Below are 15,824 nucleotides of genomic sequence, written 5' to 3' on the forward strand. Positions count from 1 at the left end.
TCCTCAAGCACAAGCTCCTCTGTGACGAGCCGGCTACCCTCGACGAGCTTCTGGACATAGCGGACAAGTACGCCACCGCCGACTCCTCGATGAAGACCGAGCTTCGGGTAGACGCGTCCGGAAAGGTACTCAACCCAGCGCCCAAGACGCCGGCTGGGGATTCCGGCCGACACCCCAACTCGAACGACCACAAGCGCAAGGGCCCCGCGCCGCCTCCCGCCAGCCGGCAGGTGGCCACAGTCGAAGACGCGCCGCCTGAAGAGCGACCAGCGCCCAAGAAACCCAAGGGCGGCAGGCCGGCTTGGCAGCCGGCTTTCTCCTACGAGCAAACTCTCGACGCCCCTTGCAAGTTCCACAGCGGCGCGAAGCCGTCCAACCACACGACCCGAAAGTGCCATTGGCTCACCCGAATCTCTAAGGGCGAGGGTCTCTTGCCACCTCCGCCTGCCGGCCCGCCGCCTCCGGCCGCTCGGCCTGCAGTCGGAGCCGTGCATGACGAGTTCCCTGATGAGCAAGCAACCTACATCGTCTTTACCAGCCAGCCCGAAGACCGGCGCAGCAAACGCCGAGAGCACCAGGAAGTCAGCGTGGTCGCTGCCAACCCCGCCGGACACATGCATTGGTCAGAAAAGCCCATCAGCTGGAGCCGGGCCGACCATCCGGAGGTGATGCCGTCTCCCGGCTCTTATGCATTGGTCTTGGAAGCCACCCTCGCAACGGACAGACGCGCCGCTCGCTTCTCCCGTGTGTTGATAGACAGCGGGAGCAGCATCAACATCCTGTACCGTGACACCCTGGAGAAACTAAATGTCAAGACGAAGCAGCTCATGCCTACTCGGACAGTGTTCCACGGCATCGTACCCGGCCTGTCCTGCGCCCCCATTGGCAAAATCAAGATTGATGTACTTTTTGGGACAAGGAGCATTTCCGCAGGGAAGCGGTCTGGTTTGAAGTGGTGGACCTGGAGAGCCCTTACCATACATTGCTTGGCCGACCTGCCTTGGCCAAATTCATGGCAGTTCCCCACTATGCATACCTCAAGATGAAGATACCAAGCACCAAAGGCGTCATCACCGTAGCCGGTGATTACAAGAAGTCCTCCGAGTGTGCGGCGGCCAGCAGCCGGCTGCCCGAGTCCCTTGTGATTGCCGAAGAGAAGAAGATGCTGGACTGAGTCGTGGCCATAGCCGGCAAGCAGTCGGCCGTGTCCCCCGACCCCAAGGAGCATGACGCTCAAGGATCTTTCCAGCCGGCCAAGGAGACGAAGAAGATACCTCTTGACCCCGAGCATCTAGAGAGGTTTGCCGTCATTGGGGCAAACCTGAACAGCAAATAGGAAGGCGAGCTCGCCGATTTCCTCGGTGAGAATCGGGACATCTTTGCATGGTCCCCCAAGGACATGCCGGGTGTTCCGAGGAAATTCGCCGAGCACAAACTACACGTTCGAGAAGATGCAAAGCCAGTCAGACAACCCCTTCACCGATTGTCGAAGGAGAAGCGCAGGATTGTAGGGGAGGAGATAGCCCGGCTCTTGGCGGCCGACTTCATCATGGAAGTTTTCTTTCCGGAGTGGCTCGCCAACCCGGTCCTTGTGCTAAAGAAGAACAACAAGTGGCGCATGTGTATAGACTACATAAGCCTCAACAAGGCCTGCCCCAAAGATCCTTTTTCCCTGCCAAGGATTGACCAAGTGATAGACTCCACAGCCGGATGCAAGCTGTTGAGTTTTTTGGATGCTTACTCCGGATATCATCAGATAAAGCTAGACCCGGACGACCGCCTGAAGACCGCCTTCATCACGCCATTTGGAGCCTTCTTCTACCTGACTATGACATTCGGCTTGAGAAATGCCAGTGCCACCTTTCAGCATTGCATGCAGAAGTGCCTCCTCAAGCAACTCGGCAGAAACGCTCACGTATACGTGGACGACATCGTAGTGAAGACGGAGAGGCGCGGCACCTTGCTGGGAGACCTCAAGGAAACGTTTGAGAACTTACGCCGGTTCCAAATCAAGCTCAACCCCGAGAAATGCGTGTTCAGAGTGCCAGCCGGCCAGCTCCTAGGCTTCCTGGTCTCCGAACGCGGCATCGAATGCAACCCGGTGAAGATCAAGGCCATCGAGAGAATGGCGATGCCCACCAAGCTTCGAGACATTCAGAAGTTCACCGGGTGCTTAGCCTCCTTGAACCGCTTCATCAGCCGGCTCGGAGAGAAAGCTCTCCCTCTCTACCGCCTCATGAAGAAGAGCACTCACTTCGAGTGGAACAACCAGGCCAACCAAGCTTTTCACGAGCTGAAGAAGATGCTGGCCATGCCGCCTGTCCTCGCGGCGCCGACTGAGAAAGAGCCCATGCTCCTCTACATCGCCGCAACCAGCCGGGTGATCAGCACCGTCATCATAGTCCAGCGCCCAGAAGAAGGACGAGCCTAGCCGGTCCAGAGGCCGGTGTATTATTTGAGCGAGGTGCTGTCCGCTTCAAAGCAGAACTACCCGCACTACCAAAAGATGTGTTATGGCGTGTACTTCACCGCCAAGAAGCTGAAGCCCTACTTTCAAGAGCATCCCGTCATGGTCGTATGCACTGCCCCGCTAGCCGAGATCATAGGCAGCCGGGACGCATCCGGCCGGGTGGCGAAATGGGCCATCGAGCTGGCCCCGTACACGATCTTCTACCAGCCCCGCACTGCCATCAAGTCCCAAGCACTGGCCGACTTCCTCGTCGACTGGGCCGAGACCCAGTACCTGCTGCCGGCTCCCGACTCCACCCATTGGCGCATGCACTTAGACGGGTCCAAGATGCACACCGGCTCTGGAGTCGGCGTCGTCCTTACCTCTCCAAAAGGCGACAAGCTCAGATACACGCTACAGATCCACTTTGCCGCCTCCAACAATGTGGCCGAGTACGAGGCGCTCATACATGGGCTCCGGCTTGCCAAAGAACTTGGCATTCACCGGATCCTATGTTATGGCAACTCGGACCTGGTAGTCCAGTAATCATCCGGCGACTGGGACGCCAAGGATGTGAATATGGCGAGCTACCGCTTCCTGGTCCAACAACTCAGCGGATACTTTGAAGGATGCGAGTTCCTCCACGTACCGCGAGCCGACAGCGAGCCAGCCGATGCCCTGGCTCGAATAGGCTCCACTCGGCAAGCAATTCCAGCCGGCGTCGCTCTCCAACGCCTCCTCAAGCCGTCTATCAAGCCGTCTCCAGAGTCCGATTCCATCTTCGTGCCGCCTGACCCCGATGCGGCCGAGTCCGGCTCGAAGAACCAAGCAGGCGACCCCAAGACCCCCGTAGCCGGCCCGGTGACTTCGGCAGCTGGCTCGAGGACTTCGGCGGCCAGCTCGGGGAGTTCGGCAGCCGGCTCGGGGAGTTCGGCAGCCGGCTCGGGGACTTCGGCAGCCGGCTCGGGGACTGCGGTAGCCGGCCCGGGGACTGCACCAACACAACAGCCGGCGGCCGACTCCAGCACCTCACCGCCCAGCCCGCCCACCCTGGTGGCAGTAGCCACACTGGCAGTAGAAGAAGTCGCGGCTCCATCATGGGCTCAGTCCATCCTCAACTTCCTAGTAAACCAAGACCTGCCGGCTGACGAAACAGAAGCGAGACAAGTCCAACGTCGAGCCGGAGCATAAACAATCGTCAACAGAGAACTACTCAAGCGCAGTGTCACTGGAATCCTCCAACGGTGCGTCGAGCAAGAGAAGAGCATTGCAATCCTCAGAGACATTCACCAAGGTGAATGCGGCCACCATGCGGCCTCAAGATCACTTGTCGCCAAAGCCTTCCGCCATGGTTTCTTCTGGCCGACTGCTTTGGATGACGCCAAAGAATTGGTTAAACATTGCAAGGGGTGCCAACTCTTCAGCTCCAAGCAACACATGCCGGCCTTGGCACTCAAGACCATTCCCCTCACTTGGCCCTTTGCCGTTTGGGGACTGGACATGGTGGGCCCATTCAAGACGGCGCGTGGCGGCATGACGCATTTGCTCGTCGCCATGGACAAATTCACCAAGTGGATTGAGGCAAAGCCGATCAAGAAGCTGAATGGGCCGACTGCCGTGACGTTCATCGCAGACATAACAACTCGGTATGGCGTGCCGCACAGCATCATCACCGACAATGGCACGAATTTTGCCAAAGGAGCCTTGGCACGTTTCTGCGCAGCCCAAGGTATCCGGCTGGACTTAGCATCCGTCGCCCACCCGCAGTCCAACGGCCAGGTCGAGCGAGCAAACGGCCTCATCCTCTCCGGTATCAAGCCTCGACTGGTCGTACCTCTGGAGCGCTCAGCTGGCTGTTGGCTCGATGAGCTGCCGGCTGCCCTCTGGAGTCTGCGCACTACACCAAACAAGTCAACCGGCTTCACCCCTTTCTTCCTTGTGTATGGCGCCGAGGCGGTCATCCCAACTGACATCGAGTTCGACTCGCCTCGAGTAACCATGTACACGGAAGCGGAGGCCAAGGAAGCACGAGAAGATGGCGTCGACCTGCTGGAAGAAAGCCGGCTGTTAGCCCTCAGCCGGTCTGCCATCTACCAGCAGGGTTTGCGCCGCTACCACAACCGGAAAGTCAGGCCAAGATCTTTCCAAGAGGGCGATCTCGTGCTCCGGCTGATCCAGCGAACAGCCGGCCAGCACAAGCTCTCAGCCCCTTGGGAAGGCCCCTTCGTCATCAGCAGAGCTCTAGGCAACGACTCCTACTACCTGATCGATGCACAGAAGCCGAAGGCGCGCAAGAGAGACGACTCCGGCAAGGAGTCGGAACGACCATGGAACGCCAACCTCCTCCGAAGATTTTACAGTTGAAATGCAGCATATACCGCACTAACTTTTGTATTAAGTACAAGACAATAGGCTCCCCGAGGAGGGCTCGGGGACTGCCATCCCTTATTTATGAATGAAAAGTATCATGCTTATGACCTTGTCGTATCATTTACTTATTCCGTCCGGCACCGAGTTCGACTAGTCGGCTCGGGGACTGGCCAACTGGAGTTATGTTAGAAGTCCTACCCGCAGTCAGACAAGTAGTGTGCCGGCTCTCAAGCCTTCTCTTGCCAAAAGTCGCAGTTCGAAGAACCGGCTGTCCAGCTGGCAAGAGTTAAAGGTAGGAACGGGCGCCCACACGAAAAACGGCTAGGGACTAACGGACTAATATAACAAAAGCCGGTTTTTCTCACACCGCCGACTGGCTACCAGAGTAGCCGGCCGGCCGGTTTCCATTCACTTCACTTTAATCCAAGAAAGCTCAAGTACTTGCCTCCCCAAAGAGGGAAGGCGGCAAAGGAAAAAGCCTAAGGATAAAAAAGCATACACGAATGGAAACCAAACATGCACATGATAATATTTACATAAAAAGACCTCCAAGAGGCCAGCATTCAACATAGTTTGGATACACCCCCAGTGGGTGGAACTGCGAAAACTTAACAAAGATTGTTCAAAGACAACAAAGCAGGAGGGATAAAGACGGCAGGTCAAGCTGGCGGAGCGGCCGACGAGCCAGACTGGTTGGCGGAGACGGTCGTGCCGGCTGAAGGAGCGGCCGGCTGACGAACTTCGGCTTGGTCGCCGCCCCCCGCAGAGGGTGCGCTTCCACGCGCCTCGTTGCTGGAGGCACGGTCGTCCTGAGGTCGGCCAGTTGTTCCACCAGCCGGCTCGACGTCTTCGCCGTCCTCGTCTTCGTCTTCATTGCCCTCGTCGTTGGAGGCAATCTCCTCCGCCGAGTCCTCGCCCACCGCCGGGTTCAGCCCGAACCACTCCTCTGGCTGAGCAACACCGTCATCATCGATTTCGGGTGCGAAGACGCTGATGTCGGTGCACTCGGCGATCGTCGAAGCTCGCTGGGCGATAGCCGGCCTCACCTCCTCCAGCTTCGGTCGGCCTCCATCCGCCAAGTGCGCAGCTGGTCCAGGCTCAGCCCTGGGTACCAAGCCCGAACGAATTCCAACGCCCTCCTGGCTCCAAGGCGGGCCGCTGACGCTTTCCAAGCCTCGAACCGACCAACTGCGACTTCCAGCCAGTCGGCAGTTCGGCTTGGGGTGTGGGGGATCGTCTCGTCGGGCCAGAGGGCGGCCAACGCTTGCGCCCTGGCACGTTGGAGCCGGCGAAGCATCCGATGAGACGGCTGCAACCGTGCCTGGACAACCAGGAGCTGCTCCTCAAGGGTCCGGTTTGCATCCGGCACAATGTCGGTCCCCGCTTGACGGCGCACCTCGCAATGGGCCTCAATGCTTTGGGCGGCGAAGGCGGAGTAGCCCGGGAAGTAATCTGCAAGAAACAACAAGCAACAACTCAAGATAAGTCAAAAAACCCAAGCGGCAAGAGGCAGGGGAGGGCCGAGGAAGGCAGCTTACCGTCGATCAAGTCCTCGATCCGGCCGAAGCCTTCGTCCAGGCCTCGCCGGGTCTCAGACCAGGTCACCGCCGCCATCTCATACTCCGCCATCAAGGCGGCTTCGCTTTCCTGCGCCGCCTGCAGGGCCGCTTTGTGGCTCTCCTCTTGGTCGGCCAGCTTCTTGGCTAGGCGATCCCGTTCCTGGACCAAGGCGGCGCACTCGGCCTCCTTGGTATGAAGGGCGGCCTTCGCTTCGCCGAGCCCCTTCCTCAAGTCGGCGTTGGCCCCTGAAGACAAAGAAAAAGAAAAACCAATAAGAAAAGAGTCGTCAAGAAAGATCTGACCCGACTGCGCAGCAGTCGGCCCGAATCTCGGGGACTACACCCAGTGGGTGCGCTGACGCGCCCCCACAGGAGACAGACAAAATCGAGTACTTACTTCGGCTGTCGGGCAGATCGTTGGTCCGCCGGCTCAACTCCCGAGCCTGGGATTCGAAGGCGGCAGCACGAAGGTTGTGGTATTCCTGAAAGTTCAGAAAAAAGCAAAGTAAGGTGGCCGTCGAGAAAGATCCGACCCGACTGCGCAGCAGTCGGCCCGAATCTCGGGGACTACACCTAGTGGGTGCGCTGACGCGCCCCCACGGAAGAAATTAAGAAAGCAAAGCAGCCAAGAATGAAGGACTCACCCGGATAGTGGCTCGCGTTGACAAGAACTCTTGGTTGAGCTGTTGCAGCAGGGCGGCCTGAGCTTGTAGCCGGCTCCGGACCCCTTGAGCCGCCGCATCCAGCTTGCCAGTCCTCCCGCTGGGAGTCCACTCGGACATGGCGGTGCTGGCCGCCTCCAGATCTTCCGCCGGCTGGCCTACGCCCGCAACTCGGCGCAACTCCGACGGAGCGGCGCCTCCCCCTGCGCGCCGGCTCGCCGCCGGCTGCACCTCGAGGCCGGCTCTGTTCTCCGGCTCACCTCCGGTCGGCCCCTCTGGCGCCGCTGACGGTTAGCCGCCTTGGCCCGCTTCGATTGGCGCCGCTGGCGGCGCTCTCCCCGCAGAGGCCATGGGGTCCTCCCCCCTCTCCAACAGCGGCGGGTCTTGGACGATCTCCTCCGCCAAAGGCAATGGGGTGTCGGGGGCTACAGCCCGGAGAGGAATGGCGAGCAGTGGAGGCTGGTTGCGCGAGCTTTCCGCCTCCGTCTCCGCGGTAGCCGCCTCCGTCTGGGCCTTGGCCGCCGCGTCGGCCTGCTCCCTCGCCGCCTAGGCGGCCGCCTTCTCCGCCGCCTCGCGCTCTTTGCGCGCTTCGTGGGCGTTCCGCTCTGTGGCCTCCCTGAGATCGGCGCGGGGGTCCACGCGGCGGGAGCTCGAAGACCCTCCAGCCGGCCCCACGACGGAGCCGCCCGGGCCCCGCTCAAGGGAAAGCGGTGCCCTGTCCGGCAAGCGAGAAAAAGCTAAGAAGAATATTCGAAGAAAAAGAGAATGGTGACAAGCATGCGGCAAGGCAGTCGAAGACTTACGCTGAGACCGCCGTAGGCTGCTTCACCGCCTTGCGGAAGCGGGCCGCTTTCGCAGCCGCCTCGTCTCGCTTGGTCGCCGTGGCGGAGGCTTTGGACTTCTTCGGCCGACTGCCAAAGAGGCCTAAAGCGGCCCGGCGCTTCTGTGCGCCGCCGCCGGTAGCCGGTGCGATAGATGAGCCCGCGCCCTGATGGTCGGCCGCCGGCTGGCGATGCGGGGCGACTTCGGCTTCGAATTCGTCCGGCCAGTCCTCGAAGCTCACGGTGAACCTTGAGCCTCCGGGCTCGGCACTGTCCCCCACGACGGCGTCTTCCATGGCGGCCGCCCCCAAGTACGGGTCGTCAACATCATCCACCGTGCGGTCGGGGGTATACTGGCGTTCAATTCCCGTCGCCCCAGCCGGCGGCACAAGAAGAGGGTTCTGCTCAAAAGAACCGACTGGTCAGAAGCCGGCCGTCATGAAGCCGGCCGACGACAAAAAGAAGATAGAGAGAGGCTTACCACGGGCGGAGGATTGGCGCGGGAATACGGCACCTTGCCGTATTGCCAGTCCTCGATGAGCTTGCAGTTGGCGATGTAGTTAACCATGAGCGCCACCTCCGCGTGGGGCATTTCCCATGTGCTCAGACGGCTTGGGTCGAAGCGGCCGCTCATCTGACACATCATATGGGGCCGGCTTTGGAGAGGAAGGATCCGGCGCTCCATGAAGGCGGCCACCAAGTCGGCCCCGCGCAAGCCTTCCGACTGAACCAACACCCGAAGCCGGGAGATGGCGGCGTTCCCGGCCGGAGACAATGACCGGGACCGGAAGCTCCACGAGGGCTGCCTCCCAGCCGGCGGGCCGGCTACGTAATCCGGCAGGTTGATGTAGTCTCCTTGCTCGGCGGCGTTCTTCACATAGAAATAAGATCTCTGCCAGACCTTCACCGACTGGATCAGGGGGATGGGCGGGAACGGATTGTTCTCGCTCGCCCTCCTCATGGCGATGAAGGCTCCGCAGGGGGCGGGCATGCCGGCGACGACCGTGCCGAGCTTGCTCTGGAAGAACTCTCCCCAGAGCTCCAGCGTGGGGAGCAGCCCCAAGAAGCCTTCGCAGAGGGAGACGAAGGCCGACAGCAGCATCACCGCATTGGGCGTGAGGTGATGCGGCTGGAGGTTGTAGAACTCCAGGAAAGAGCGCAGAAACCCGCTCGCCGGAAGGCCGAAGCTGCGCAGGCAGTGCGAGCGGAAGACGACCCGCTCGCCCTCCTCCGGCGCCGGCGAGATCTCCTTCGCGGGCGCCAGGCGGACCTGTACGCGGTCGGCGCCGGGCAGGCGCCGGGTCTGGCGAAGGAACTCCACGTGGTCTTCATGGACGTTGGAGCCGTCCCACGAGCTTGACAACGCCATGGGAACGAGGCGGTGTGGAGACGCGACGGCGCTGAGACGGGAAGCTGCGATGGCAGCGAGAGGAAGAAGACGAGGGTTAGGAGGGGCGGAGCGGGAGGGAGCGTGCGAACCTCTGTCGCTCTCCCTCCTCCCCCTACTTATAGGCTCACGTGGCGGAGCCGAGGAGGCGCGGCGTGGGGAAGCATGGGGATCGATCGTTCCCACTCCCCACGTCCCGCGATTATCGAGCCTTAACGGCGAAACGAAACTGCCTCGAGAAGGCGAGCGGCCCCTGTGGGCCACGGAAGATCCGCGCCCGGACCAAGGCTCGCGAGTGGCGGGCCCGGGCCTGCGGCGGCGTCCCGTCGCGCGCGTGCGCTCGCAGGATCTCGCTGCCACGTGGCCGCGGGGGGGCCCGTAGTCGGCACGCGGGTTGCCCCCCCCTCCTCTCGCCCACAAGACGCGGGGCTTTCTGAAGTCGGCATACGCCCGCTAAGCCGGCTCTTCAGGATGGGAAGCTGACCAAGCTTCTCGTCCCCCTGCTCACCTTGGAGCTCGATCAGCTTCGGGGACTACTGTCAGAGTAAATAGCCATGGGTAGCCTAGCCGGCTTCCCCTGGCCCTTCTGAAAAAGTTACGAGCCCGCCCGGCTCTCAAGAATCCAAGACATGGAGCCGCCTTCCCCTAGCTGGCTGCAACCCAGGCCGGCTTTCGGAAGGCGGTCCGACTTTAGCCCTCATGAGAAGGCCGACTCCAAGAAGCCGGCCATGAGAAGGCCGACTCCAAGAAGCCGTCTCCCCATAAAGCAGTCAAGACCGTACCCACAAAGTTTGCACCCACCTAACGGCGGTGCGTGGGGCATGGCTACAGTAAAGCCTGCCACCCCCGAATCCCGGGGCACGCCTGGTATGGAGCACCGTACGGGCTAGGCATGACCCGTCCGGCGCGGCACTGTTGCCATGTTGACCCTGGCATCACCCACGACGGGCCGCCAGCGTGGCCCACAGACGGTGGGCCCCTTTGAGCAGAGAGACGCCCGAAGGCGGCCACGCCTCCAACTAGTCGGCCCAAGACAGAGCCGGCTCCCCGCAGCCGGCTTGCCGCCTTCCTCGAAGAGGACGCCCCATTAAGGAGACAAGACGCGGTAAGGCTACAGCGATCGCCTGATAGGCGGCGGTACTGTAGTTGCGCTTGCCACGATGGAGCTCACATCAACAAGATGAAGCCACAGTAACCAGCCGCCGACCAGGCCCTGGATAGTGGGGCCTGCCTGTCGACCAAGGGGCCGGCAGCCGGCGGGACCCACCAGTCGGCGGGCCCCAGCAGCCAGCGCAGAAGCCGGCGAGCGCAGTCACAGACGGCTGGGCCCCGTGCCCAGCCGGATTACCATTGTACCCCCGGGGGGTAGGCCTATATAAACCCCCCGGAGCACCCATGCAAAGGGTTGGACCCTTTGCTAGTTCTAGACACCACACGAGGAGAAGAAGCAGGCTAGCCGTGCCCTTCTTCCTCCTTCCCCCCAAACAGCTCAAGGAGCGTTGTGTAGCCACTTGATTCATCTAGTGAATATGCGGAGACCCCGCAGAGCAGCAGTAGGGGTGTTATCTCCACGGAGAGCCCCGAAGCTGGGTAAGATCCGCCGGCGTGCATGTCTTCGCCTTATCCCATTTCCAGGCACCGGCGATGTCTTACTGGCTCCCACAATGATAAGCCACCCGTTGGCATATGTCGCACCTACCACCCGACACTATGTTTGGATATCGGAAGTGTTCCGGGTGAAATCGGGATTTTACTGGAGTACCGGGAGGTTACCGGAACCCCCAGGAGCTATATGGGCCTTAGTGGGCTTTAGTGGAAAGGAGAAAGGGGCAGCCCAAGGTGGGCTGCACGCCTCCCCCCTCCCCTAGTCCTATTAGGACAAGGAGAGGTGGCCGGCCCCCTCTCTCTCTTTCCCCCCTCGAGGAATCCTATTCCAACTAGGATTGGGGGGGGGGGAATCCTACTCCCAGAGGGAGTAGGACTCCCTTGGCGCGCCCTCCTTGGCCGGCCGCCCCCTCCCCCTTGGCTCCTTTATATACGGAGGCAGGGGGGCACCCTAGGACACACAAGTTGATCCACGTGATCGTTCCTTAGCCGTGTGCGGTGCCCCCTGCCACCATATTCCACCTCGATCATATCGTTGTAGTGCTTAGGCGAAGCCCTGCGTCGGTAGAACATCATCATCGTCACCACGCCGTTGTGCTGACGGAACTCATCCCCAAAGCTTTGCTGGATCGGAGCCCGGGGATCGTCATCGAGCTGTATGTGTGCTAAGAACTCGGAGGTGCCGGAGTAACGGTGCTTGGATCGGTCGGATCGGGAAGACGTACGACTACTTCCTCTACGTTGCGTCAACGCTTCCGCAGTCGGTCTGCGTGGGTACGTCGACAACACTCTCCCCTCTCGTTGCTATGCATCACCATTATCTTGCGTGTGCGTAGGAAAATTTTGAAATTACTACGTTCCCCAACAGTTAACTGCCGGGAGAAATACCCGACCAAGGGCAAATAAACTGCCAGGACATTAATTTCTGCCGGTACAAGCATCTTAGGGCAAGCAAACTGCCGGGAGAACTCGAGCAACGAGGGCACATGAACTACCGGTACAATCTAGGGCCCATCATCTGCCGGAACAACTAGAAAACGGCCCATATTCTGTCGGGACCGTCTTTGGCGCGACAATGAAAAGTTTGGGCCCTAAGCGCTCGCTAGGGTGACAAAGAATTTGGCCCAAAAGAAACTTAGACGCGTCGGCCCTCCGCACCATACCACACACATCGCTGGCCCCCAAATCCCAATCCACCCGTGCCCTACACCAGAGCGCCGCCGCCCCCAACCATCTGACCTTCCGCCGCCGGCCGTCCTCTAGCCATCGCCATCCCCAAATCACCATATCGCCGATGCCCCCGACCATCTGATCCCTCCGCTATCACCCCTAGCACCGCAGCCCCTCCCGCCGCCCCAACCAGCCCCACCACCACCGTCACCCCCCACCACCGCAGCCCATCCACCGCCCCAACCAATGCACTACTGCGGCCTCCACCCAGACCACTGACACCGTCGCCCCCCATCATCGCAGCTCCTCTGCCGCACCAAGCACCCACTGTTGCTTCCTCCACCCAGACCACTGCTGCCGTCGCCCCCAACCACAACAGAGCGGCACCGCCGAGCACCAATTGACACGGAGCATCACATCGCCGAGCCACTCCACCGGTGACCATCCTCCTCCGATGTACGCCGTCGTTTATCAGCTACCACCCTCCTCGCGAGCTTCCTCCCCCAAGCTGGCCCTCCGCACAAGCTCACCCGAGCACCAAGGAGCTCCTCCGGTAAGCTGCACCTTCTCCACAGTTCACGCCTTCACTAGATTATGATTTCTTGAAGCAAACACAGGAACTTTCTGTTGCTAATTTTTGCTTGTATTGATCTGTTGGGAGCCTTTATGTACTTTATACAGATGTAGTTTATGTTGCTACAAGTTTTGCTTGTATTGATCTGTTGGGAGTCTTTATGTACTTTATAATGATTCACATGTAATAAGCATCTTGCAGTATTAGTGAAGGAACAACACCAGGAGACAACCCACTGGCCAAGGAGCGCCCTTATATCATCAATATCTACCGAAACATTAGTGACCACAGTAGTAAATTATATACGGTGGTGTCAACTACACTCTGGTCGTAGATTTGAAGTTTGGTCATCGTTCATATTGATGTGAGTACACCATGACCACCCCCCTGGAGTGCACCAAAATGACGAGTCATAACTGCTTCTTGTGCGAGCTTACTTTGTTCATTTTCAATATAATATATGGTAGATTGCTCTTCTTACCATGGTATTTTAGTTTGATGTTAGATTAGACTATGTGATAGCATTAGCATGTTACCTCCTTGCCCCAACCAGCGTTGCCTTGCCTCTACTTCCTTGCCTGAGTAGTGTCGTGTACGTCCTCTACATCATCGCCAGAGCAGCACCACATCCTCTGCTTCTTAATCATCGGTGATATTTCTTTGCTATTCCCATGATATATATAATGATATTCTTACTACTATTTTAGTGTTTGCATTTCCTGAAATGACATGTTTCAATTCACTATTTCTTCTGTGCTAGATTGTATTCCTGGTCTGTATTGTATTTCTCCTTGCCTGTACTAGTTAATAATGGTATGCATTTTGTTATTAGATTTTTTCCTATTAATAGAAGTACACTTTCTTTCGTATGTTATACGATGTATTACATGGCCTTACAAGCATGTAAGCTTAGGTCCTATGATTAAATATACACTGACTATCATGGTTGATTTCTTAAAACTCTTTTGCTTCTATGTATGCAGTTGGAAGTCAGTTAATGGCAAATGCAGCAATGGGTTGCGACCACAAGCAAGCTGAGGAGGTAATATACATGTTTTCTTGGCTGAATATTTACATTAGTGTGTACTATCAAGGACAGATAGTAATGCTTTGCTCATTTGGTTGCTACATGGTTAACTTGTGTCCAGGAAACTTGAGCTCCTGATTCCAGTATATATTATTAATTAGTAATTCAAACAGATCATTATAGTTCTTTAGAAGTGTGCTTTTGTGTCCATCAGCCATGAATTTGTAGAGAGGTCAGTTGAATAAATATGGTTACAAATATAAACTTCAATTGGTTCATCTTTCTTTCATGTACACGATAGACTCTACCATGTAGATAAATGATTTTCATTGGATTCCACGCTCACAAATTTCATTTGATTCATTTCTCATAATTGGATCCTCTTTCTTTCATGTACATGAAGTATTTCAGTTTGTTTGTTTGTTTGTCAAAAGCCTTGGTTTATTTTTCTAGGCTAATTCAAGTTGTTGTGCGAATCATTTATGTAACTCAACTTTAATAGCTCCTGCAAAGAGGGAGCAGAAATTAAAAGGCTTGTTTGTGCAATGCTTCATTGAAAATCACAATACTCCCAATACACCCTTCATCAGATTTTCAATAGGAGAAATGTAGTTCAGCTTCGTGTTCTGGATGCAGGAAGTCTGTAATCATAGTTGTTGTCATTGCTCTAAGGAACACGGTACCACGCAAAACCACAAAATGATATCGTCATTTATAGATGTCCAGATTCATTATCCTATTATGTTGTGCCAACTTCATATAGGAACTCAAAATAAATCAACTTATATCCAAGGTCAGTCTCAATATCAGGGCCAACTAGAGACTGCACTAGCACACTGAATCTACAGGTTCCAATACTAATGTTTAATTGTATTACTTTGAAGAAGCCAAGGTATACGACATACGAAATTTTAAGAAGCACAACTAAACACTTGATGCGTTCTGGTAGAGAAATAGTACCAAGTGAAAATAAGATGCTATAATTTTGCATATGTGCTTGTTCAGTACAGTAGCTTCATAATTTGCTTGTTTAATGTTCAGTGTGTGATCGTGACCTTGTGCTTGTGCTTCAAAATGTAGAAAACAATCAAAATGGTTATCAATTCTGTTCGCTTTACTTTGGTACAGGAATAGCGTCACTTTTGTTGTACAAGATAGGCACACCTACTTGCTGTTAATATTTGTACAGACTTTGCACACTATATCTGGATGAGAAGTAAGATAAGCTTGCTACTGTCAAGATGATAAAAAATGGACATGTTGATGTCCAGGATATGTTCTCTACTAAAGTAGAGATTACTCTAGAGATGTTACTAGTTGCTCTATGTTTCAGAACATATGTGGCTGTTGTATGTCGGCATGCGGATGTTGTATGTGATTGTTGTAACATCTTCCCGTTAATATTTGTACAGACTTTGCACACTACATTTTGATGAGAAGATAAGCTTGCTACTATTAAGATGATAAAAAATGGACATGTTGATGTCCAGGACATGTTCTCTACTATAGAAGAGATTACTCAAGAGATGTTACTGGTTGCTCTATATTTTAGAACATATGTGGCTGTTATATGCGATTGTTGTAACATCTTCGTTGAGTTTTGACTGCAACTGTTATATGTAACATCTTCTGATCTATTGCAGGTTTCCCAAAGGTGCACAAGTTCACTAAGATTTGGAAGATCTTTAAGCTGCTAAAGATTTGGAAGACCTAAAATTAAGTTGGTGGAGTGATAATGACCTGTGTCTTGTTTGTCGAACTTGAGACTTGCTCTGCTCATTTTGGTGGTTGTTAATTAGCTCATTTAGGTTGTGTGGCACACATCTAGAAACATATGTACATCTCTAGTGGCACTACTTTATTTTTGTTGTGTGGCAAACATATATATGTACTTCTTTTGTGGCACAACCTCTTTATATATGGTCGTTATGATTATCGAATGAAGTTTAAGGTTTTCGATGAGGCCTATATGTTACTTTGAAGTGCATGTATAAATTGTGTGCTATGTCCTGATTGCGTAGATATATATATATATAGAGAGAGAGAGAATGGATGGGTATTACATAATAGGGATGCCTAGAACATTTTGCTAGTGAACTCAACAAGCTGGCATAATATCTGTCGGGTGAACATACTTGTACAGGCGGTTTAACTGCCGGTAATTGCAGTTGCACGTGCTCTGAACAATCTGCCGGGAGAA

At 55.9% G+C, this 15,824-nt stretch overlaps 1 long non-coding RNA gene across 2 annotated transcripts; it reads left to right on the top strand.

The window, feature by feature from the left end:
• The first annotated feature begins 12,010 nt into the window (after positions 1 to 12,010).
• On the top strand, positions 12,011 to 15,606 carry LOC119318333. Of its 2 annotated transcripts, XR_005154056.1 has the most exons (4): positions 12,011 to 12,576; positions 13,092 to 13,246; positions 13,581 to 13,639; positions 15,268 to 15,606. It is a non-coding gene; the product is annotated as an uncharacterized LOC119318333 (long non-coding RNA). The 2 variants fall into 2 exon arrangements; XR_005154057.1 differs by lacking the exon at positions 13,092 to 13,246.
• Positions 15,607 to 15,824: the final 218 nt, after the last annotated feature.

This window comes from Triticum dicoccoides, chromosome 6A (assembly GCF_002162155.2).
Source record: "Triticum dicoccoides isolate Atlit2015 ecotype Zavitan chromosome 6A, WEW_v2.0, whole genome shotgun sequence".
NCBI classification, from domain to species: Eukaryota; Viridiplantae; Streptophyta; class Magnoliopsida; order Poales; family Poaceae; genus Triticum; species Triticum dicoccoides.